A 27,756-nucleotide genomic window follows, 5' to 3' on the forward strand; every position below is an offset into this window, starting at 1 on the left:
TCGATATTTTAAAATACACACAGCACTTTCACCTCATATGTTATACAGCATGACATTGTTATATCCAGAACTGAGAGAAGAACTGCAGTATGTAATAAGAATTGGATCCGGAACCAAAATATCAAAAGAATGTAAAAACTGTAACACTTTTGCTAATGATTACTATCTCCATGTTATCCTAAACTGTGGATGCTTGCTTTCAGAGAGGGATGTATTCTTCTCAACTCTAATAGATAATCTTGATGTTGAAATGTATGTCAAAATAGAGATGATGGAAGAGAATGACATGCTAGCATTCTTTCTAGGGGCCAATAACAGTGATATTGATGAAACAACACGGCATTTTACTATTATAGAGTTCTCAAAATATTTGTATAAACTAAAAGATATCCTCAATCACTTGTGGTAATAATCTAGCCAAGACCTGACGGTTGGTGACCTGTATATATTTGGAGAAATATTCCCATATCCTATGCTTGTACATATATGTATATATATATGCGTGTGTGTGTGTATGTACGCTTGTTGAATACTCTGTTACCTAGTTATATAATTGCATGACCATGTTTTCTGGATCTTCGGACCTATCTGGAGGAAATAAAGACATTCATTCATTCATTCATTCACTAAATACAGTTAATCAAATACCATGAGAAGACATGCTGACCCGATAACAGATCCCGTTATTTACGCAGCTACGCAAGGTGATATTAAAGAGGCAGGCAGGAGATTATATAGTCTTCAATATTATGACATAAAATCCCCCTACTCAATAACATGGACGTAGTAATGTTGCTGCAGATGTCCTCCTTAATAACTTGTACACTGCTGAAGATTAAAGATACCGACAGTTGTTGTCTCTACATAGCAACGTGTACATTGCAAGAGTCAGTGAAATACAGACGCGTATTACAGCACAGGTCACGTTGTACATTGCTGAAGATTACAGGTATCTGCAGTCGAGATCTCCACTCAGTAACGTGTTCATTGCAAGAGTCCGTGAAATAGAGGCGTGCATTAAAGCACAGGTCATGTTATGCCTTGCTGAAGATTACTGAGCATACAAACGTGTTCTCTGTTTAATAACTTATAGATTATATCTTACTGAAACTGACAAGTTGTATATTTCCACATGTATCAAAAGATATGATGAGTAGTTATGTACGCAGTGACATTGACAACCGTCTGTTTAATCACGTGCGCATTTACTGAACCAAATATGACGCTTTGTTCATTACTACAGCTACCGAAATAGACATGTATTTTTTTTAACATATATGTTACATTGTACCGTGATTCATAGCCAGTGTGCATTGAGCCAGACGTGGTTGTATTCCTTAGAACAGCATGTTCGTTGCAGGAACTATGCATATTCCAGTATATATTACATTTTACCGTGATGCAAAACCAGTATTTACTGAACCAGATGTGGTTGTGTTGGTTGTATGGAACAACATATCTGTTGTGGGAAATACGGTGATTGACATGTATGTTTCAACATCTGTTACCACGTGCAATGGTGCAGAGCCCTGCATTTACCAACACACACAAGTCCAGCACCGAGTCCATTACTTATTTTCAGTGGCCCATTCATACAATTTTCCACACTGGTTTTTTCTCCCTTTATGCCCAGCGGAATCTGCTCGACAGATACGCAATAAGCAAGGCTGCTTTCTAACAATATGTACGTGCACAAAAGATGCAGAAAAATAGACAGTATTGCCTTCCAGCTGACTGCGTGTAAATAAAAGGAGATACAGAAATAGACATGCTTTCGAGGCTAACTTGTATCATGTATATAACAAGAGATACAGAAGTAGACATGCTTTCGAGGCTAACTAGTATCATGTATATAACAAGAGATACAGAAGTAGACATGCTTTCGAGGCTAACTTGTATCATGTATATAACAAGAGATACAGAAGTAGACATGCTTTCGAGGCTAACTTGTATCATGTATATAACAAGAGATACAGAAGTAGACATGCTTTCGAGGCTAACTTGTATCATGTATATAACAAGAGATACAGAAGTAGGCATGCTCTCCTTCTAACTAGTATCATGTATATAACAAGAGATACAGAAGTAGACATGCTTTCGAGGCTAACTTGTATCATGTATATAACAAGAGATACAGAAGTAGACATGCTTTCGAGGCTAACTTGTATCATGTATATAACAAGAGATACAGAAGTAGACATGCTTTCGAGGCTAACTTGTATCATGTATATAACAAGAGATACAGAAGTAGACATGCTTTCGAGGCTAACTTGTATCATGTATATAACAAGAGATACAGAAGTAGACATGCTTTCGAGGCTAACTAGTATCATGTATATAACAAGAGATACAGAAGTAGACATGCTCTCCTTCTAACTAGTAACATGTATATAACAGGAGGTACAGAAATAGACATGGTTGTCGCCTAACGTACAAAATGGACATTGAAGCATACACAGAGGGACATGTACAGTTCAGTGTAGGTCGCAGCATGTGATGCTATCTCCCTTCTACCCCAGCGAGCAGTAAATGGACTGTGAATGAAACACAACCTATTCACCTCCACATGTTTATCCCGGAGACGTGATTACGAGGTCTTGTTGTGTAGCATCTTATCTTGTTTGACGGGTTGCTTTCCACGTCGATAAAACCATGCGGACAAAGTTAACAAGATCAGTCAACATGCGTAGAACATGGACGATATCTGGACTGTTTGCAGTGGCATATTGTAGTGTGGTGTCATTGTAACACAGATGCGTGGTATGCGTGGTATGTTATTATGTAAAGTTTATGAAGCTACTAAATATCCTACAAATCAAATGATTAAACAAGTTAGCGGGAAAGGGGGAGAAACAGAGCGAGAGATAACCAGATTTCGATTGATTCCATTTGTTTAAATCTCTGGTAGGAAATATCGGATGCTTTCACCCATCTTTCTCCACATATGTATTAATGTATGCGTGCGTGTGCTCCTACGTGTGTGTGCATCTGGGTGAGATTGATGTAAAGACAAGCAGATGTTGTGTTTGTGAAGCCTTTAAGAAATGATATGGCAGAATGTGGCTCGAGAGAGTGAGTGGTGATTACAGAAATGGGATTCGCACATTTTACCCATTTGGGGAATCGAACCCTTTTCTCCGGGTTCAAGAGAACGCTTTAACCACGAGGTTACCCTGCCGCCTCGGCACGACCGTGTAGCGCAAATCTGCAGAAAGCCTTTGAATCTCATGCTTATTGTACTATGGTCACATTCGTTCACGAAATCATAACGAGATTTTACCCAATGAGATAGCTTTGTTCAGACTAAGAAGTAAATGCACATGACAAATGAACACGAATTTTGGCCTTTTTGGTTTGTTTGTTTGTTTGTTTGAATTTTTGACTACCTAATCCACGTACTGCATGCCAACGCGAGTCCTTTCCCAGGATTCACTCCAGCACCCGATGTCTGCCTTTGTGGGATTATATTGATAAATTTTAAATGTCAGTGCGAAAAGATACCCAGTTTTGACTCCCATTAGAAAGAGGTTTTATTTAGTTCCAAGGGCAAAATAGCTGAGAAAAATCATATAGATGCACCGCTGAAAATAATTGATGACACCCGGTGTTAATGAAACTGTAACGCAGAGCGCAACCCACCTTGCTCACCCAAGGAATCAGTACATGTTAATCTAGCCACATGACCCCACCATTATCCCACCAGACTTCCTGGAAATTTTATTCCAATATTCGTGACATCTCTAACGCATCCCATATCCCATTCTCCTTTAATGATGATCCCCCATATGTCCCCGAAGCAGTTGCCTTAACCCCCTTCCTGCTGACCACGATCTAGGTAGGTCTGGACAGTGATCTGGACCATATGTCTGTGACGGTCCAACGCCCCCATTGTGCTTAACGACGCCATGGTCCGCTGACTACTTATTAAAGAGTGATGGATGTATCAGTTTAATCCCTGGTGTTTGCATTATCCCCAATTTAAACCCTGGGGTATACACTTAAATCTGGGATCTATATTGGTCGCTTTCAATATATGTTTAATATGAATGGTGCGGGATAATATATGAAAAAATGGGCTTTTGCAAGCCTAAAATCAGACAGAAAATATGTAGAGTGGTAAAACTCCAATCTAGAATTGGAGTATTGTTTTGGCTTCATTGATACTTTGTGTATGTACTAGAGTGTTATGTACTAGAGTATGCGTTTTAGAAAGGAGGTGGGCATGGTCCTAACCATATATTGTCCGTCTTGTTTCCGATCCAGCTGTTTCCGACACATTCTCATATCACTAAAATACAGATCAAAAGGTCACTCACTAACCCACCACCCAGTCACCTTCGCCCGTTCCCTTACTCACTTACTCCCTCAAACCTGATTTGTTGAGTTGACACTGATCAGTACAACAGAAACGTTTTCAAAACAATATCAATGTTTTGGCAAAGACAAATAAGGAACTGTCCCCAAAAGAATTAATGTTTGTAATTGTAGTCAATCATTTACCACTCCAAAATGATTACCTCACTCACTCAAGCCCGCCTCACACTACTGCCTCTACCCTAACTCCACCCACCAAGAAACCACCCCCCAAAACACCCTAACGCCAGCCATCCCTATCCTATTCAACCACCCTAACCTAAACCACCCACCGACCAGCCTAGCGGCCCCCACACCTCCATCGGTCACCCTAACTCGAACCTCCCAACGACAACTAACCACAACCACCCACCCACCAACCTAACACCAACCACCCAACAACTCTCAATCCAACCAACCAACAGGAACAGCAACCACAGCCACCTACCAACACCCATAACTCCACCCACCCACCCACCCACCTACAACCATAACCCCAACCACCCAACAACAACACTCACTCCAATCAACAACAACCTCAACCACAACCACCTACCAACACTCATAACCCCAACCACCCACCAACACCCATAATCCCAACCACCTAACAACACCCATGACTCCCACCACCCTACAACAACCCCAACTCTAATCGACCAACAGCCACCCCAAGCACGAAGCAACACCCATAAATTCAACCAACCAAAAACAACCCCAATTCCAACCAACAGCCACCCTAACCACAACCACCTACCAACAACCATAACTCCAACCAACCAAGAACAACCCTTACCCCATCCTCCCATCAAGAACCCTAAGCCGAACCACCCGTCGACCAGCCCAACCCCAACTACCCACCAACAACCCTGACCCCAATCACCCATCGACCACCCTAACTCCGACCACCCATGCACCCCTCCAGCACACACACCTCAACACCCAGCTTCATGATCCACCTTAACCGCAACCACCCACCGACCGGCCTAACCCCAATCAACCCTAACTATCCCCACCATGGAGCATCAAACGATTATCTGATCTTCCTCTAACTTTGATCCAACCCTTTGCAAAACCAGCTAGTGTTCGCCGACCTTACAGCAAATCATACCAACCACTACACCTAACCCTGTAGTCTTTGATATGACACAACCGTCCTACCGAGCCCATCCACCAGACGTCCTTGTTCAACCACCTGACCATGATTAATGTCCCGTGTTTAACACCGGTCCTGAATGAGCCCAGGTTTCATCGCGAGCTCGTATCCCCGTCCCATACATTATATCTTTGTCCCAGTAAGCCCCGTCTGTCTACCCAGACCCTCATCACGGCTTAAGTTACACAAACTATGTCTTGTACGAACTCGGCTTGTCTAACAACATATGCCAGTTCAAGTGAAGAGCTGAAGACAAAGAAACCAGTGTGAGGGAAGGTATTCACTCAAGAAGGGATTCTTGTTTGCCTGAACAAAACGTACCTGCTTTAACGCGTGCAGGTATATATTCGAGAATGCACACCTGATATGTTAAAGGTAGTCATCGATCGATTTTCTAAAGCGCTGCTTACTTCAGAACAATGTCACATTATCCTGCTTTTACATGACGGGGATTTCTTCAGTATTACGATGATGATACTAATGATGATAGCGGTTGCCACATTGACAACATATCGCTGTTGACCTAAAGTATTAATTAATGCAGTTAAAGACTAATTGCCGTGTTTAATAGAGAATTATTCATTTGAATACGTGAGGACGTAATGGGTTTCGACAACAAGTTTATAGAGGCTTGAACAATATTCATTCCACAAAATCGATTCTAAACATGCAGGTAATTTACACAAAATGCTAACTAGGTTTACCATTAATGTCAATTACCTCAATTGATCATCAAAAATTAATCTTTATTTCCTTACGTGATGAGTGACATAAAGAATAATTAATGAACGGATTCTTGTAATCATCGTGGTATTCAGAATACACCTATAATTATTATCTCTTGTTAGTTTCGTTTGACCTCACCGCAATGTCACCGAATGATAAACACATTAAAACTGCATGGATCCCATATTTACAAGAAATCCTTTTTCACTTTATGACCAGCACGCTACTGAAAGATTTCCCAAACCACTGAAAACAGGTCCGCGAAAATTTCTCAACCTCATTCATACTGACAGCCGTATTAAGTTCATGTCCTTAAGCCACGACAATACGATCAATCTGCGTATAAACCAAAACTGTCTAAATAATTTCTCTCGTACCTAATGACCCACAAAACATTTAATGTGCCCTTACCCTTTTGTCACAGACGCCATTTTTCCCCCAGTTTTTTCTGCATTATACAGTAAGGGAGAGAGAATACACCCCCTGTCTGATCCCATTATGATAAGTAACCATTTAAGTTTTTATCCCCCCACCCATTTCTTTAATCGCTGTCTGGCGTCTTATCATATGGTACCGACTAATGGGCCTCTCCCCCCGGGCTACCCCACATCGCCTTCTCCCTGCCTCTGCCCCCAAAAATATCTCATTCAAATTTCACCCGTAGATTTAAGCGACTACCCTGAAGCTGATAACGTCATTAAGCATGCTTATTCTATGCCGACAATGGTGAACAGACTATTCGTGCAGATTATCTCTGTAAATGTGACTTTATTACAGCAATCATTTGGGCGTTGCCATAAAGCGTAAAATTTGATGCGGCACAGATACACGAGAAGAAAACTTTAAAAGTTATTTAATAGCCTTTACCACAGTTACGAATGTCGTTTCCACAAGCGTTATGCGTCACTGAAATTGAAAGCAATTACACGTGGTGCTACATTAAAACGGTATGATTTCAACATATTTATTTCATGTCATGAAATAAAATCCATTACTTCTACAACAAAGCTTGCACTTCTGACTCTTTGGCATTTGTGTAAACAGAATCTATAAGCTGATACATCATTTACAGCAACCTTTGGCGATATAAACTATTAAAAGGAAATATTGTAGCGCAAATAAATCCCTAACGTTACGTAAAGCACATTAACGAGTGTGGAGTACATATCTGAACAACGTCATCTGAGAAAAATCAAATATTATCTAACGGGACAAAGGAACTGTTATGATATGGAAATATATTCAGTATTGGTAACGATCGAAGTCATAAACATGTCGTGTTTATGATGCCTAGAATCCACATCTATTCAGCTGTCATACTACATGAATTACCTGAATTCTGATTGCAATTGGTGTATATTTCCCTAGAGATGTAGCTGGGATGAACCCCTACAACCTAAGCATTGGTGTTGATAGGACGTCCCATCATCGACCGCCACGGGGCATTGTAACAGCAATGATCTGCTAACGGGACTTGATTAAATCTGTTTTCCCAAGAGAAAGCTTCAGCTCTACCCCCGGGCGTCTAGCCTCGCCCACAGCGGAGGTGATAGCGATCTGTGACGTAGTTGTGTTGATGTCATGGATGTGTGAGAAACAGGAATAGAAATATTGTTGATCATATAGATAACTTATTGATCTGTGACAGGTGTCTGAAAATCATTGACAGTACCCACAAGTATGGAACGATCAGACAGATCAGCAGTACATCCAGAAGTCGTTTCATACAACATGTAATTGTGCGGTATACAGAGATCGATAATTGGTGCACTTGAAATGCATGTTCTGTTCATGGTTAGATGTAAACAGGACTAATTGATTTCATGACTAATTGATAGAACTGCTCTGCAAGTATTCCTTCCAAACTAGCTCACCCTTTCAAACTTCAGTGTTACTATCTACAAAATGTGCACTGAAATTAATGCTTCACAGACACCTTTGCAACGTTGCTGGTGTTTTCCAACCTTTCTCTTTTCATTGGCATTTTGATCGTACGAAAGAAACCTTTCAGCAATGTAAAACAGTCATTTAACATTCCAAGGCAATCTTGACAAAATCTAGGCTATTTACAAGTGAACATGTTAATAATCAGTACTGGTTTTAGATGATGATGATGATGATGATGATGATGATGATGATGATGATGATGGCATTTTGTTCGCGCTGAAGCGATAGAAAATATAGGTACAAGTAGCAAGTAGGTTTTGATGCGTTCAGTGTCATATGAACAGTACCAGTCTTGCATAAGGTGACACATGACCACACTTCATGGTGCTATTTGGTTCATATGGGATGCATCATCGGTAACATCTGTTGTGTCACCAGTGGTTGAATCGATAGTGTAACTTCACTGAATTGAAGAACAATTCATGATTTCAGTGCTGCCACTGGACAAAGAAACACTAAATTATATTAGCCAGCGTCTAAAAGAAACGCCACCAAACATTTTTCTGATGTAATACAAAACATTAGCTAAACGTGGTAACATTAAATGTTTTATTGCGAAAAACAATCATTCAGCAACAGCAAGAAGAAAAACGACGAAGCCCGTGATCTAAGATCTAATGGTGCATTATCCAGTATTCGATCACCAGTGCAGAATCGACTGGGAGCTTTAACAACTTTCTGGGCGGTACATATTGTTCAATGTCGGGTGTGACCACCTCTAGCACTGATACAGGACCGAACCCGGCGTCGAACTGAGTAGACGAGTCTTCTGACGTCTTGAATAGGGATCCGACGGCATGCCTTTAGCAGAGCAGCTGTCAAAGCGGTCCCAGTCAACGGTTAGTTTTGGCGGTTCCGAATATGACGTCCCAGTTATTCCCTAAGGTATTCAATTGGTGACAGAACTTGAAGAGCTGGAACTTGCTGTCGTCACCAAAGTTCACTCTTCGCCAGATACGCTGCTGCCAGTGTGGCACAATCCTGGTTCATCTCAATCTGGTGCGTTACCGTCATTCACTTAAAAGTTCAATCGGCACAGAAACCACGAATGCGTAGTCGTCTGTTCACACTCTGTCTATTGACTGGATGTCCAGAGCTGTTGGCGCTTGACGGCGTCATAGTGACGTATCTGTTCCTCAAGTGAAACAGATGTAAATACCGGTCTTCTTCATGGGTAATGACCTTTAGTCTGCTACTCTTTGGCCTGTCTGCAGTACTGCCAATCTGTCGTAGACGCGTAACAAGTCTTCCGATGGTGGATTTGCATCATCCCATGGTCCTAGCCACATGTCTGTCTGTGTCTGTTCCATCTGTAATATACCGATGGCTCTACGAGGCATGTTTCTGGTTGTCAATCGATTAACATAACATAAGAGAGTAAACTCGTTAAGCTTTTATACAATAATGTGATACCTTTGTGCGCAGTTTCCATTTTATTCGTGTAAATTCGTGTTTTTTATGCAGAAAACGAAATGCAACTGCAAGTATTCACTCGTAATAGACATGCTGTGCTGTATTCGACCATTAGTTTCACTATTTGCAGTGGTTTTTATTTTGGTCTCGTTTCTTTTGGCCGCAAGTTACGTCTGAGTGAGTGAATTTTGTTTTACGCTGCTTTTGGCAATATTCCAGCAATATCACGGCGGGGAACAACAGAAAAGGGCTTCAACATTGTACCCATGTGAGGAATCGAATCCGGGTCTTCAGCGTGACCACTAAGCTAAATTTGAGGATTCGGTAACCGACAGTAAACATCATTGTTTGATCATGGCCAAAAAATGCCAAAAAAGCAATAATTGTTCCACGATCATTTATTACATTCGGGTGACATAGTTGTGGAGCCTAACCTCGCATTGTTTCAGCAATATTTATCCAACAATTTTGTGGAAGGTGCTGTGGCTTATTGAGTTAGGTCTAGGCTCAACCCCCAAAGGCACAGAATTCTGTAATTAAAGTATGACATGTGTTAACATTTTTCAGTGTACATTGCTTCTGGCTTGATAGTTGCTTGAAAAGTTCAATATATTGGTTTATTTCAGCTTTCAACCTTGTAATGATACATTTTGTCATTTTTTTTTTGTTAAATCCAATCCGATGTAAGGAGCGGTGTGTCAGCCTAGTGATTAAAGCGTTCGCCGGAGACCCGAGTTCGATTCCCTACAAAAGTACAAAGTGTGGAGCCCATCTCTTGTGTCCCCCCAAGTGATATTGGCTAAGACAGCATAAAACCATACTCACTCACTCACTTCAATTTTCAAGTGTGTAGTTTATTTTGCCCATCAGTATACATAAATGCCCGAAGCTCAACGAAGCAAGAACATTTATCTATGATAAACGATCAGATATATTTCTTGTACCCGATACATTTCCCAGTGGGTCGACCATAAACGTGTCACCCGAACACCCGGTAATACTTTGGGTATTCCACCAACATGATAAGAAATGATTTCGTCAGGTTTACGAGAACACTGATCGTCGTTCACAGTTCCCCAAAGATAGTCGTGATAGACGCACTCGTTTAGTGAGGGATAAACCATCAGGATTGGATGCGGGATAGGGATTTCGCTGACATGGCATGTCCTATTAGTAGCCTGTGGGTTAAGCTGTAAATGGCAGTTTTAGTACAGGGATTCCTGTCATACTAGCTGTGTATTACTATTAATGCAATAAGCAATAAATCTGTTTGTGGCTAATGCAGGGGGCTTTATTGGACATCTTGTAATATGACCAAGTTGGTTTTAATAAGATATTACCCACTCGGAAAGATGGTTCCTTTAGATGATAGTGTACACAGGTGTTAAGATGATAAAGTAGATCAGTGATCATGAAGTTTGACGTAACCGGTCTTCCCTGAGCTGAGTTTTGTTTCATCAGCTGCTTTGCTTTGCTGTCCTTTCCTCTCGTAGGTTTGCAAGTATACAATTTTCTTTTCACCTGCTGCTTTGCTTTGCTGTCCTTTGCTCTCGTAGGTTTGCTAGTGCATACTTCTCTTTTCATCAGCTGCTTTGCTTTGCTGTCCTTTGCTCTCGTAGGTTTGCAAGTATACACTTTTCTTTTCATCAGCTGCTTTGCTTTGCTGTCCTTCACTGTGCTTGGTTTACACAGCTCCGCATTTCCTAATTTTAATTTCATTTGCTTTGGTTCTCAGCAGCGTTTGTTTTATTGTTCTTTACCCTCGCGTTCTTAGTCTGCACTATCCCTTGCTTTTTTCACATGATCTAATTCACTGTCGTTTGCTTTGCTTTGCTTTGCTTTGCTTTGCTTTGCTTTGCTTTGCTTTGCTTTTGCTGTTCTTTCATTTCACGGTTCTTTTCTTTATTACGCTTTCTTTACCATAGGTTGCTTTTTCTATCCGGCTCTTTACTTACTTTCCCTAGCTTTGCTTTGTATCAGTCCCTTTGTTTTGCTGCTCTTCTCTTATGGGATTTTTATCTGCACTATGTTTTGATGTGCTTTTCTTCCCTTTGCTTTGCGTTGCTTTGTAGCAGTTCTTTTCTTTTGTGCTTCTTTCTCTTCTATTCCTATGCTTTGGTTACCATCAGTTGCTTATCTTTCCTGTTCTTTAACCAAGCTGCTATTTGCTTTGCTTTGCTTTGCTTTGTTTTCAGAACACACATGCCAATTTGAAGTGCGCTTGACATACATACATACTCCGACTACATCAAGATAAAACCGTTAATGTTCCTAGTGACATCGATATTTTTATTACGTTTTTTAAAAGCCTGGCAACGTTACACAACCCAACCATAACGGACAACACAGGCACATATAATCAATAAGGGTCGAGATATTACCGTGCTCTAGGCACTGCAGATAGATCCTCGTGTTTAATGTGACAAAAACTACAATAGCTTTGAGTTGCGTTTTAACACAAACGACCCCGTGATACAGGAACCCCTGTTCACACGTGAGTATGTCAAAAGAAGGACTTATCTAACACCTCATGATTTATCACACCTGTCTCGTGGGGGTATCAAAATCCTTGATTTATATCTTTGTTCGAGTGTTATAGCTAGGAGAAAGGAAATTACCTTTTCAAACAACGACTTGACACATGCCCGAAGAACGCTGACTTTGGGTGGGATAACAGAGAATGAACTGAATTAGGTCAACAAACAGCAACCTAGGTCCATGTTGAGTGACTGAGTTTAGTTTTACGCCGCTTTTAGCAATATTCCAACAATATCACGGCGGGAGAAACCAGAAATAGAATCGAAAATGCGTTTTTCGGCGTGACGAGCGAGTGCTTTATCCACTGGGCTACCCTACCGCCCCCATGTTCAGTCAGTTTATTCTAATGCTTGTAACAGTATTCAAGCACCGTTTTTTATGCATAGCGTGAGTTATGAATCCACAAACGGGCTTCTGACAGACTCCGGTGGATCTGGCATTCGATACCCCAATCAGCGGATCCAAGAGCACCAAAGGGGCGCAACTGTGTCCAGCTTATTACATTAGAGTCTATGGGTGCCTTATCCACTGAAATGTACGTGTACAAAAACGTGTACAGTAACTGTGTCATGAGCGTGTGATAATGAATCACCATCAAATACTGATATCCTGGCGTCCGTTACAAACACTTGGCTGGTTAATTGTCTATCTGAAAAATACACGGAAATATAAGGTAAGAGTCCATAAGGGAATCACATCTGACAATTACACCAAACACACGGCGTTTGTCAAAGCAGGTAACTGAATGATAAGTTCAAGTAGACACAGTGAATTGCCTCTGACAAAATGGGAATGTACAAAGTCAAAGTAGGGAATTGTCTCTGACAAAAACATGAGAACGTAAAGTGCAAGTAAAACTAAGGAATTCACTCAGACGAAAACATAGGGACGAAAAGTACCAGGCAAATGCGGATTTGCGTTTGACGAATCATGCATTGCGTTTTTCAGAAACATGGTTACATACAGTTCAAGTCAAAACAGTGAATTGCCTCTGACAAAAACATGGGAAAGTCAAAATAGGGAATTGCCTCGGACATCACTTTGTCACCGATGCGTCAGATTCTGAAATGACCTTCATATGCCTGCAATGCATAAAATTGAAACCTTCCCCGAGGCCACGAAACGCCCCTGAAATGCACATCATTACTGCAAGAACGAACACCTGTCCTCGTTATGCTGTCCTATCACATCTTTGTTAAAAAATAAAGCCAAATCTCAACTGAGGAAAATCGATCGTTCTCGGACGACTGTTAATTGGATCAATTTCCATTCTCTATGGCATTTCAGTGTCTGGCAACATGTGTTACCCTGCTATAACTTCCTCTGCGGGACTTTTATTGAACCTCATGTCATGCTAGAGTCTTATTATCTCAGATGGGCCATTAAATGCTCTTAAAAGTTCAGGTAAAAATCAGGCTTATCGTAATGCCGTGAAATATGTGCATTTTACCATACAAATTAGATAACGATGTGATTTTGGCCATATGGGTTCAAATTTGATGAAGATTTATATTTAGACAGGTAAAAACGTCAATACCCTTATCCTATTTTCATCGTATCGCATTGTAAATTGAAAGGTCAAGATATAAATATTCCGTTCTAAACCCTCACTCTCACACACTGTATCCCCATGCTTATGAATAGCCGAGTCTGTGCTAGAGGAAAGTGGGTGGACAGTGACCATGTGTGTTCGACCAGTGAACTGTCAGGTCACACATCTGTGTCCCTTGACCACAGGTGAGTCCTCGCCTCGTGGGCGAATGAGTATAGTTTTATGCCGCTTTTTGCAATATTCCAGCACTATCACAGCGCTCTACTCCAGGAAAGAGATTTATTCAGTGTACCCAAGTGGAGAATCAAACCCGGGTCTTCGGCATTACGAGCAAACCCTGTAACCAATAGGCTGCCCCGCCTAGTGGACAGTCCTGGTAAACAAACTAAGCACACACCTACCAGGGTCAATACCTAAAATTCAAAGCAGCTCGAGTGATTTCAGATTGATGCAATCCATTTTTGTATAGAACCGTCACGTTGAATATTATGTTGTTTTAGGACGTGGTTGTTTTTTAATTAGCTCGCGGTCGGTTTAATAACAAGATTTCCGTGCTTTCAAACCCATGTCAGTGGACATGTGAAGTTTGTACGCAGCTTTGCCAGAATGGTGTTCAATATCCCTCAATAATCTGAAGTTTCATTGATGAAGAAATTGATTCTGCAGAAAATCTGCATTGAATAGACAATTTAAGATTTTCCCAATAAATACTGGATTGGTATGTGAATTTTACCAACCAAACTAAGAGGTGAATGGTTTTCGGTGACATATCGTATTATTCGGAATATTATAATAATTGGATCAAATGCTAGATAACCCCTTATTGAGCTTCCTGGTCATTTGGCCAAAGTGGCAGAGACCTGCACCAGTTCAGGCTACCAGGATACCAGGCGACAAAGCTTCCAGGAAGAGACATGACAATGAGTGAGTTTGGCTTTACGCCACATTCAGCAGCGTTCCAGCAATATCACGGCGGAAATAGGCCTCACAAATTCTGCCCATGCGGAGAATCAAGCCAGGGTCCTCGGCGTGACGAGCAAAGGCTTTAACCATTTGTCTATCCTACCACCTCCATTTATATTCAGACGTTTTGTACAGGTGGCGTTAAATAATCTCATTAAGCCGGCCCAAGTTGAATTTAACGAATCACCATTAAATCCACACTCAAGGTAACAAAATTCTGTTTTCTTTTTTAAAAAACTCATAAATGGGACTTATCTCCCACTTTATATAATCGCCACCAATTAGTATTTAATTAAAAAGGTAGTATTTCCACGAATGATAATCCTTTCATTGTTATCTAATACCCTGTCTCAAACTTTATTAGCAATCGGAGCCTGTTGTACCTTCACGGCACGTGGGTCATGTGACAGAGGACGACACGTGACGGTCACTGATCACCTCGGCAGGTGAGCCCCCTCAAACATACTTGGGCGGTCTAGCTGATTGTTTTATGATAGCGGGCTACACAGGAAGGTCGTAAACAGACCTCTATCGCTCCTCGGGTGTCCTGTAGTGGTCTTTAATATCCACTTAATCCTTCTCCGGACACCTGCAGGGTTGCCCACTTGAATTACTAACATACGTATTTGTTCCAGATAGTTGACGTTAATGTCATCATTTTAAGGCTTTCTGGTACAAATGTCACTCGCTTGATTTTTTGAAAGATAAATTATCATGAGAGTGAAGAGTAGCCTATCATTGCCGTCGTTGTCATCATCATCATCATCATCATCATCATCATCATCATCATCATCATCATCACCCTGTGGACGTCAGGGTTAGAACTGGTCTGCAGCAATATTCATCATCATCATCATCATCATCATCATCATCATCACTATCAGCTCCTGAAGATCAGGGTTACAAGTGGTCTTCAGCATCTATCAACGACAGCAATATAATCATCAACACCATCATCACTATGACTATTATGGGAGTTAGAACAATATTTTTCCCCCTCTCCTCCGCATCATCATCATCACCATCGTCGTTATCATCATCATCACCATCAATTCGTGAAGATCAGGGTTACAATTGGTCTTCAGCATTATCACCATCAACAACAGCAACAACACCATCATCATCATCATCATCATCATCATCAGTATTATCCCGTGGGCTGCAACCGGTCATCAGCATCCTCTGGTCGACAGGTCAAGCTCTTTGACGTGGTTGATGCGGGTTGCTACTGAGGACAGCATTAAATAACAAACAAACAGACATGAAGTCTAACGCCAGAGTGTGTTGTAAATAAAGACACGCCATTGATGACCGACGTCACATCGACGGACCAGAAAACTTTTACTTTATTATCTATATAACAAAACATGTTAACAATCCACCCTTGAATCAATTCATATTGAATAAATATTGTGAGGTCAACAAATTACGTTTAAATGCCAAACAAATATTATTAGCTTTTCTCATTTCGTTACAAAACTTTATTATATTCGTCCGAAGATATACCATATGTGGACACCATCTATTTAACACCAACCCGTTGGACCTCTGCCGGCGACCAATCTCCCGTTTGTATAAGGATTATATTGAAATCCGGATGTTTTCCGGGTGCAAATGTGTCTTATATATCATTACGTCATTTATATCAACAAAGTTGTCGACAACTGGTATGGCATTTCCGCATCACTGACCTATATCTTGTTCATTTCAGAATCCAGGCAAGCACCAAAGCCATTTCGATTTTGGTAAGTACAAAATCTTTATTGATCAACTTGCTATTAATCACATGATCAACGTTCGATAACCACGTTTGGAAGATAGATTGAAAGTACTGGAACATTCATCATGACTGATCTATCATGTTCTTCAAAAAACAGCACATGTATATCATATGCACTTTGTAGTGTGTTTTCTGTTCAGTCTTGACTTGACACGTCTTTGAATGTCATTTAGAAGTGAAAATACATAAGAATGAAGATTTTTATGGATATCAACTTCTTTATGAGAGAACACAACGTTTCGGAGTTAATGCTTACTCCTTCATCAGGTGATTGAGAAAGGGATACAGAGGTGTATTTATATGTACAGGTAAAACAATAACAAAGTAACAAGTGGAATGAGTTAACGAAAGCTAGTATAAACAAGCACTATTTGACTTGACACCTTAATGCTGAAAGCTTGTACATTACTTTGTTTCATTATCAGATCACTTATGACGGTGTCGACACGTGTCAAATTCGTTTTGTTGACCTTTGACATGGTATTTGGATAAGGAGGTTTCAATGATGGGGAGTAATTAGACTTTAGGTGTTTAATAATTTGGATGTGTAAAACGTCCTTAGATGAGTGAGTGAGCGAGTGGCACCCCCACCCATATCCCTACTATCCACATTCGCCTTTCCACACTCCTGATGTACAAAATGATCAGATTAACGAATTTTTCTAGCAGTCAAAACCCGCACCTCCGTAAAACTCCAGACAATTTTGTGAAACATTATCATGAGAGTGAAGAGTAGCCTATCATTGCCGTCGTTGTCATCATCATCATCATCATCATCATCATCATCATCATCATCACCCTGTGGTGGTCAGGGTTAGAACTGGTCTGCAGCAATATTCATCAGCATCAGCATCATCAGCATCATCACAATCAGCTCCTGAAGATCAGGATTACAAGTGGTCTTCAGCATCTATCAACGACAGCAATATAATCATCAACACCATCATCACTATGACTATTATGGGAGTTAGAACAATATTTTTCCCCCTCTCCTCCGCATCATCATCATCACCATCGTCGTCATCATCATCACCACCATCAATTCTTGAAGATCAGGGTTACAATTGGTCTTCAGCATTATCACCATCAACAACAGCAACAACACCATCATCATCATCATCAGTATTACCCCGTGGGCTGCAACCGGTCATCAGCATCCTCTGGTCGACAGGTCAAGCTCTTTGACGTGGTTGATGCGGATTGCTACTGAGGACAGCATTAAATAACAAACAAACAGACATGAAGTCTAACGCCAGAGTGTGTTGTAAATAAAGACACGCCATTGATGACCGACGTCACATCGACGGACCAGAAAACTTTTACTTTATTATCTATATAACAAAACATGTTAACAATCCACCCTTGAATCAATTCATATTGAATAAATATTGTGAGGTCAACAAATTACGTTTAAATGCCAAACATATATTATTAGCTTTTCTCATTTCGTTGCAAAACTTTATTATATTCGTCCGAAGATATACCATATGTGGACACTATCTATTTAACACCAACCCGTTGGACCTCTGCCGGCGACCAATCTCCCGTTTGTATAAGGATTATATTGAAATCCGGATGTTTTCCGGGTGCAAATGTGTCTTATATATCATTACGTCATTTATATCAACAAAGTTGTCGACAGCTGGTATGGCATTCCCGCATCACTGACCTATATCTTGTTCATTCCAGAATCCAGGCAAGCACCAAAGCCATTTCGATTTTGGTAAGTACAAAATCTTTATTGATCAACTTGGCATTAACCATGTGATCAACGTTCGATAACCACGTTTGGAAGATAGATTGAAAGTACTGGAACATTCAGCTTGACTGACCTATCATGTTCTTCAAAAAACAGCACATGTATATCATATGCACTTTGTAGTGCGTTCTCTGTTCAGTCTTGACTTGACACCTTAATGCTGAAAGCTTGTACATTACTTTGTTTCATTATCAGATCACTTATGAAGGTGTCGACACGTGTCAAATTCGTTTTGTTGACCTTTGACATGGCATTTGGATAAGGAGGTTTCAATGATGGGGAGTAATTAGACTTTAGGTGTTTAATAATTTGGATGTGTAAAACGTCCTTAGATGAGTGAGTGAGCGAGTGGCACCCCCACCCATATCCCTACTATCCACATTCGTCTTTCCACACTCCTGATGTACAAAATGATCAGATTAACGAATTTTTCTAGCAGTCAAAACCCGCACCTCCGTAAAACTCCAGACAATTTTGCGAAACATGACTCAAAAAATATCAAAATGCGAAAGGGATAATTTCTTCGCTTGTCTGGTTTTTCCATTAAAACGACGCAATGGAGACGGGGCAACACTGTATCTCAAGGGCAACAAATAAGCAATGTCTCAGCGAATAGTTCACTCCAAGGATAGGTGCTTAGCTGATGTGTAAATGGCTATTAAATGAACATTACAGACCCACAGGTATATTCTGCATCTACAACATTTGAGAAAAAACAAACGAAAGAATGTTCAGTTGTAAAAAGCCATGGTATGACACTGAGTTAGCAAAATTGGCAAAACAGATAAAAGATCGATGCGATGTGTGTTAACCGTAAAAATGTGTCTGGTTTCCCAGACTATCGCGAAAACACGTGGCCTAAATGTATTTTAAAAAATTATTTAATTTGAAAAGAAACCAACAATATAAACGGAAGTCTGAATCATATGAACAGACTTTTATGCAATGAATGTGAGTTATTTATGTGGTACAAATTTAAAATTGAAAAGACGTCGATGTACATCAATCAGTTTGGCGTTAGTCATACAACCCTGATATGTAGATGGATCAGACCGTCATAGCTGAAGGGAGATGGAAAACTGTTCAGTTAACCAGCATGTATGAGTTGACAGTGAAAAGTAGAGTTATTTCAACTAATCAGCATGTGTGAGTTGACGATGAAATCTACAACTGTCTCAACCAACCAGCATGCCAGAGGCGCCAGTGAAATGTGCGACTGTCTCAACCAACCGTGACTAGACAGGGAATGTACAACTGTACAACTGTACAACTGTACAACTGTACAAATGGTTGAGTCTCTAGTGAAAAGTACAACTACTAAGTATTTGAACAGTCGACGGTGAAATCTACGAGCATTTCATTACAGCAATATGTCTGTGTCGGCAGTTTGCCGTATCAATGTCAATTTCAAAAAAATTCTGTTCAAATCATATTTCATAAATTTAAAAAAAGCACATCATGAGTCATTCGACGAATGTATTCAGTATTGCACCATGTTGCCAGCAAATGAGTTCATCTAAGTTCATATGCAATATTCTGTTGAAGGTATGCGCGCATTACAGCCTAATGAACATGGCTTACCTGCGGGTTATTGTGACTGACAACAATACATGCGTGTCGATAGCACTTAGTGATGGTAATTGGCAATATTCAGTGTAGTATCACCTGTACTCGTCAGCAGAATGTGATATGACATAAAATCGATTTGATTACAGCTCTGCATGTTCACTGCACAGATTCTACCTGACAGGTATTGAGAGATTTATTTAGTCGGGATGGGGGTAAGTCTGTATTATCAGAAGTCTTTATATAGGGATTGGCGACGATAACGTGGTATTGTTGTACAGAATGCCAAACGTGAACACTGTGTGGAAAGATTATTGTTGTGATTGCAACGGCATTTATTGATTACGGTAATTTTACGAATTATTTGCCAATAAAGGTTATACTGGATGCATTAGGAGGAAGTTGTTCCAACCGCTAATGTGTGCTTAAGTAAATATAAAAAGATATTTACCTTGGATGAGGATCTGTTTTTAGAAAATATTCATAATCGTCGTTATTTCACAATAATAGCATCATTTGGCTAACTAAAGCCACTTATCGCTGCAATCGGACGGATCTTCACGTGAATCTATCAGTTACACTATGAATGAAAGTCATTGTACGCTTAATTCATCATTTCTCCTTAAATGTCCTGAATATGGTAAACGATTAGACATAAAGAGCAGTGTTTATATTTCTGCAAACACGTTTATGCAGAGCTGTGTTCATAGTCAGCTTGTGAATGATGACGTGTGACAATAATGTTCATTTAAGAAATCATTGCAAGTGTGCTTGGTGGACAATGTCTAACAAAAACACACCTGTAGAGCATGTCCAGATACAAACAATGAATGTGCAGTTTGAGCACGGGTGGGTGAGTGTAGGTTTACGCCGCACACAGCAATATCCCAGCTATATGGCGGCGGTCGGTAAATTATCTGCTCTGGACAGACAATCCAAACAGCATGAGCACCGATCTGCGCCATTTGGATACGATGACATGTGTCAGCCAAGTCGGCGAGTCTGACCACTCAATCCCTTTGGCCGCCTCATATGACAAGCATGGATTGCTGAATACCAGTTCTGACCCGGATCTTCACGTGTTGTTTGTGCATGATGAGAAGAGCAATACCACGTTCGTCGAGTAGACCTAGGGTAGTATGCGCTTTCTCCTAGCGACCTGACTTCAACATCTAGGATAAGCAAAGTCTTATCAAGGGGATCTAACCAGTCTAACCAGAGTGTCTTAACTAGTTTTTGTAAACAGTGAGCCACACCAGAGTGTTTCGACACTAACCAGTTTGTATCACCAATGCGTCCGACCCCAATGTTTTGAAACAGAGCCAAGTCAGACAGCTTTAACACGTGTCTAACCTGAGTTTTAACAGGGTGTGTAACCAGTAAGCCTAACCAGTGCGTTTTCACACCAACCAGTAGGTCTAACCAATTTGTCTCACCAATGAGTCCAACCAGAATGTTTTAACTCGGAGTCCAGCAAATAAGCCTAACCACTGAGTGGAGCTTCACCAAACAATCTATATAAAGCAATGTTACATACACTCCCTAATCTAACCTACACACCCATGAAAACACGGGCCCTCTCGTCGTTTTTCAGTGATTCCAATCATCACAGATCCACGTGGATGAATATTTAGACAGGAATTAAGGAGCCCAACATCGGCAATACTTTAAGAATCTATCACACAGTTAAGCGAAGGCCGATGTCAAGTTCCGAGCAACGGGTTGAGATACGATGCTATTTACACTTTGCACGTACCGGATCAACTCTGAAATCCCCTGCCGACAACAAATTACATACAGTTAGGTGTGAATAGGGACTCGCTTGGCAATCATGTGTCGAAATACATCATAAAACGTTTCATTGTCAGTATAATTTCCCATCTTAATCCTGACTTTGGTAGACCGGGGCGAGGCTTTAGACTTTCGTGAGGGTCCCAACTGTGTGTGAGAAGAATAATCGTTTCATATTTAGAGCGTGTCTTTCAAATCATGAAATATTATGGCTATCGTATCTAAAGGTAATACATTCTGTCACCCGAAACACTTTATTGACATTATCTCAACGTGCACCAACTACATGTTGTAGCGTACAACTCTATTAGCCATATTATTGTTTTAGCGGTATGCAAAAGTAACTAAAGGTCAAGAGTTACCTGTCTTGGGTGGTATTTAAAACGCTTTAGGGTAAAACGTAAAAACGTACATGATTTGATTTATTGAATTCAAGTTTCCTGATAACCCGTACACGTATGAGATGAATAAAGCCGTCTTCTAGTATGTGATGTTTCGATTCGGATTTTAGCAATGTTCCTTCAATATCACAAGGGAGAGAAATTTGACTAAATTGTCATTTCTATGATCACGTGATTTGTAAGTTCCAATTTCATAAGTCCAGGGACGGTGTGTTAGCCTTATGGTTAAGGTGTTATTTCGCTAAGACAGAGATCCAGGTTCGAATCCCAGATAGGAAGAATGCGTGGAGCCTTTCTGATTTAACATTGCTGGGGTATTACTAAAAGCGGTGTAAAACCATACTTCACTCACTCGCTTCAAAACAACTCAATGTGTGAAGCTGGTTGGCGATGAAATCATATGCAAGTACATAATATAATACACACTGATACTGACTGATAGAAAAACGAGTAAACCATTTGCAATCGTACGAAATGTAAATTATAAGTCAACATTTCGATTCTGATTGTGTCACGGTATGCACTTATGAACCGCTAACAGCGATGACACCAGGTGTTACAGAACAAAGGTTGGTGTCCAACCGTCAGAAATGACACACCACAAGTTCTACTGTATCAGCGTATGTATCATGGCTAGTTTCATAGTCACGCCGAAGACCAATCTTCGATTCATCACAAGGTTACAATCCTTGCAACTTTTTTCTCTGGTGTCTCCCGGCAATGCAGTTCAGCCTAAAACTAAACTCTCTCAAGGAGAGGGAAATGTGTTTTCCAAGCGAATACCCACCCGCTAGATCCCCATAGTCGTTCACTAACCCGGCCGCGCACTTGTGACAGTATATCACAAACCGACGAATGCTTTTGTCCTGACACCATATTCCTCAATACACTATTTGCTCGCCGTGTACCTCTAAGGTTTTGCCCATATAATCTGTCCGGCGCTGTTTTCATACAACCGGCTGTAGTGGCCATATTCGCCGCACTGGAGGTCGTGAATTGTGGGGGTGTCAGAACAGCACCTTTCTTGTGCAATTCACTCAGAAAGTGTGAATGGGTCTATTTAATTTGAAGTACATGTATAAAGTTCAAGGTCGTGTCACTCTGGTTTGCTGTTTCATACTGAGGCAATGTAGAATGGTTGTCTATATCAAAATGATTGTCCATTTCAAAATGGTTGTCTATTTCAAACTGCTTCTTTGTCTCAAAATGGTTGTTCCTTTCAAAACCAGATATGGTTGATCTGGAGTTCGTTGTGTATCATGAGTGCAAGATGTAAACGTTGTTTCTTAATAGCTATATTTGATGACAAGCGGGGTTTTTTCCAACTTTTTTTGCCACAGTTGGTATGTTGATCTCACCAATGGTGAGAATGGAAAAATCATTGGTTCCTTTCTTGTTTAACGCCTCAGTATTCCAGCTATATGGCGACGGGCTGTAAATTATCGGGTCTGGGCCAGACAATCCAGTGGTCGAAAGCATGATCAGCGATTAATGGAATGTCTGGGTTGTACATATGCCGTCATCAGTGGAATATTGCTAAAAGCGGTGAAAAGCTAAACTATCTCGCTCACTCATGTATCAAATTCTTGATACAAACCACGTGATCATTTCAATAGTTATTATAAAAATGGAGGAAATGGTGATTTTTAAAATATAAATTATCGTGTTTCAATTTAACTATGAATTCAACCAGAAAATGTATTCATGAATTATCCCTATGCGCATGATCTAAAAATGGCAATTATATGTTATTAAAACCGCCGTTTTGGAATGTGTTTTAACATGTTCCCCTATTCAGGACTTAATTGACAAGCGAGTAATATTTATTCGGTTTAACAGAAATAAAAAGAGCAGCATCTAAACCATCCTTTCAAACTTGTCATTGACTTAAAGCGGAAATAAAAATAGCCGATTTTAAATTGGATGCTATTCGTGGAGTTTACCAGTGCATACTTATTGAGAGTCACGTGCAATTCGTTCCTTACAGGAAGCTCACATTGTGATACTTTCTAGTAGAACGAGTTTTCATTACATGATGCTGAAACAGTTGTGAAAGGAATTCGTGTGCCACCAATTCGTGTGATATAACATTTAACCTAAATTTACATCACCTAAGTTAAATAGTAGGTCGTGTTTACACTCAACTTGACAAGTTGAAATATACGCATGCTGAAAGCAAGTCGGTGCAAATTGCCCCACAAACACGCATATTCACGAACAACACCTGCAGTTGTGCTTGACAAACGTTTCAAGGAGTGCCGACGGCTTGTATATTTCTGAAATTGACATGTTCTGGCTGCACGCGGATAGATACGATTGCCTCGACACCTGTTGCACGGGAAAAGGGGCGTGTTTTGCAGCATGTTTATTACAGTGTGTACATATGCGCTGCTCACATCTCATCCACTTCAAAGATCTACCATGACACATGTTTGTATTGAGCCACAGATATTGGTAGAGGTAGGAAAATATTGCTGATTCAAATGTCTAACAGATTATATCTGCAGGTTTCTGTTTTAGAAAAATGCAAACCCATTAACGTTGCAAGAGAGTAACGTCGAAGAAACAAACAACACAATTCATGTATAAAAAACTCGTGTATAATAATTTGGAACTGTACCCCAACAAACCAGTAACAGGTGGGAAGGGGAGCATCTCAAAATCTATCCTGAATGACCTGTGGCTTTGTCATCAGTGGCATCATAGCGGAAGAGTCGATGGAAGTAACAAGCTTTGGAGGCACTTTTCATATACCTATCGATGGAATAACACGGACTCCCCCTTTCCTCCTCAGCGCGAACGAAATCTTGCACTTCATTACCAACCTTTTGCCTCTATAGTAAACTTCATTTCGTCATCAGCAGAAAGCAGTGGTACCCGTGCATCAGATCCATTTGCCTATTCCCGTTGCTGAGCGAGTCATGAAATCTAGTGATTAGCTTTCTGAACTGAGGTATTTAGCAATTCACGAGGACACTTTGTAGTCAAATAGACTGTATGCACCGAAAGACAGGTGTCCGTATATACGGGGCGGTAGGGTAGCTTAATGGTTGAAGAGCCCGCTCGTCACGCTGAAGTAATGGGTTCGATTCCCCACATAAATACAATGTGATATTGCTGGAATATCGCTACAATCGGCGTAAAACCACTTACTCACTCACCTGATATGAAAGTAGTGGCATCAGCTACGACAGACGGAAGCGTGACCCATGATGCATCAGGTCGGGTTACGTGAAGGCTCGGTGCCAGGGATGTGACACATTCGTCACTGGGGTGCGGGGTATTCCCCAGACTGCCTCACCCCCCTGTGAACACCTGGGGTCACTAACACGGCTGTTCGGCATGTCAGGAATCTGCAACCCAGCAGGGTACAGCCATCTTCAAACTGCAGTGTTTAGTAAAACATACTTCTCTTATTACACCAGACAGAGAGGGTATAACAAACTCCAACCCGGAAAAAATCCCTAAGGACACAATGTCTGCACGCTGCGGACAAAATTTCAACTGTGTGATAAAATGACTTACAGTTTATTTTCAGATAGATATTTATACGACCAAATACTACTGCTCCGCATTATTTTCACCAAATAAAATCCATGTAATGTTATTTTAACTCTTCCTTGGTTGGTCTTCGGAACTTCCATTTGGGAACACTACGAAATCATATCTCACTGGCTTTTGCCATGAAAACATGCTTAATATAACTGGTGAAAGAGGGTAGCAATGATCGACATGTTAAAAGGGGATCTTGTCCTATGTCGGTCATTTTGGTGTGAGATTTTGTCCTAAGAAATGTTGTCACGTGGGATTTTGTCCTTCCCCCGAGTCAAAGAGATGCAGGCTGCAATAAGATCTGAGGTTAAAGAATATATTTTTATGGAGGTGTATAATTATATATCAAGCCAGAGACAAAATAACTGTATATGATCACTGATCAAGACACTTAAAACACTGATGTAACTAACAGCTATGCAGTTAGGTCAGTTATGTGGTATTTGAGATTTAAATACAATCCACACATAAACAAAGATTTTAAATAAAATTTGGACTTTCTGGAAATTGTGAGTGACGTTTGTACGTCCCATCGGAGTTATTAACGCCAAACAGTGATATGAGCCAAGTATAAAAATAACGCCCTACCCCTTCAACATCAGCCACCCGTCCCCCATTCCTACGTTCCCCCTACCCCGTTCACTGCCGCGCACGGTTACCTGTGGCGCTACACATCTTTATGACACTTACCCAGACACAGCTACCCGCTGTCTTGAAGAACCAGGGCAGACTCGGGAGGCTACAAGGCTTTTCGTTTTGAAACCCATAATCGTTAGACAAATCCCTGTACGTGACCTGCAAAAACTCCATCCTACCAGTTAGTGATGGTGTAACGATACATTGTCATTGTCGTATCTTATGTCAAGGTAACTAATGTGAAAATAACCCGGAGTTGACAACAGTGTTCTGAGGTATCCCTCATTTACCCACACTACTCATGTCTGGGTGGTGTTGAGGGGTGAATGGCGGGTAGGGGTGTCTCAATACACCCGGCGTGAACACAGACACCTTGAGACGTCACAGTATCGCCATATACAAAGAGGAGCACGAGTGTTGTGGTGTTGGTAATGTTGGTGGTGCACAGTCAAGACAAGACGAGATATTTTTTATTAGGTCAAAGACCTATACAATATAGGCTGCATAAAAAAAAACAAATGTTTCTCGGGCACTTTTTTCAAAAGTGACGAAGGCGGTCAGACTTTTTTTATATTTTTGATAGTACAAAAACATTGTATTTGTTTCTCTCAGACATACAGCTTGGGACGTTTAGCATGTGTTAATGACCTGTAGATTCAGTCACACCCGTTCTTACAAATGTATGATCGGGACGCAGCCAAGTCAAAATGATTTTTTTTTAAATGGCAATAAAAACTGTTACGCGAACAAATATAAGAGACGCGCCGATGCCCGAGAAACATGTCACTCTTTCATTTAGCCTTAGAACATTTGAATATTTCACCGTTCACACGGCGAGGTATGTATATAGACAACAGTCATATTGTTGTTATTATTATACTGGAGGTGACAGCGGGTTAGATGTAGTGGCGAGGGTTCACAGATTTGATGGTGGGGTGAGGTAGGGTTGGGGTTGTGGGTGGAGATGGTGTGGGTAAGGATTGTTGTGAGACAGACTGGGATAGATTTGATGGTGGGGTGAGGCAGGGTTGGGGTTGTGGGTGGAGATGGTGTGGGTAAGGATTGTTGTGAGACAGACTGGGATAGATTTGATGGTGGGGTGAGGCAGGGTTGGGGTTGTGGGTGGGGATGGTGTGGGTAAGGATTGTTGTGAGACAGACTGGAATAGATTTGATGGTGGGGTGAGGCAGGGTTGGGGTTGTGGGTGGAGATGGTGTGGGTAAGGATTGTTGTGAGACAGACTGGGATAGATTTGATGGTGGGGTGAGGCAGGGTTGGGGTTGTGGGTGGAGATGGTGTGGGTAAGGATTGTTGTGAGACAGACTGGGATAGATTTGATGGTGGGGTGAGGCAGGGTTGGGGTTGTGCCAGGGGCAGTTGTGTACACATGATGGTGTGGGTGGGATGTAGGCGAATGAGGTTGTTTTTTGGGAATAATTGTTGAATTTTCTTCCGAATATCATTGATCAAAGGAGATAGACAAAAGATAATGATGACTTAACAAACTTTCTTTCAGATAACTTGGTCATTTCGAGTAGGAAACTTAAACAGAGATATGAAACTTATCATTGTTTCATTGACTCTACACAAGTAAATATAAAATGGAATAACTATGGACATAATTCA

General features: G+C 40.8%; 1 protein-coding gene across 1 annotated transcript in view; it reads left to right on the forward strand.

Moving 5' to 3' along the window:
- Positions 1–27,756, forward strand: part of LOC137290543 (uncharacterized) — an 82,875-nt gene that overhangs the window by 18,845 nt on the left and 36,274 nt on the right. Inside the window, exons 3-4 of the mRNA XM_067821586.1 lie at positions 16,357–16,390; positions 18,115–18,148. The gene's annotated coding sequence lies outside the window, so the exon portion shown is untranslated. The remainder of the gene's footprint in view (positions 1–16,356; positions 16,391–18,114; positions 18,149–27,756) is intronic.

This window comes from Haliotis asinina, chromosome 1 (genome assembly GCF_037392515.1).
Source record: "Haliotis asinina isolate JCU_RB_2024 chromosome 1, JCU_Hal_asi_v2, whole genome shotgun sequence".
NCBI lineage: Eukaryota > Metazoa > Mollusca > Gastropoda > Lepetellida > Haliotidae > Haliotis > Haliotis asinina.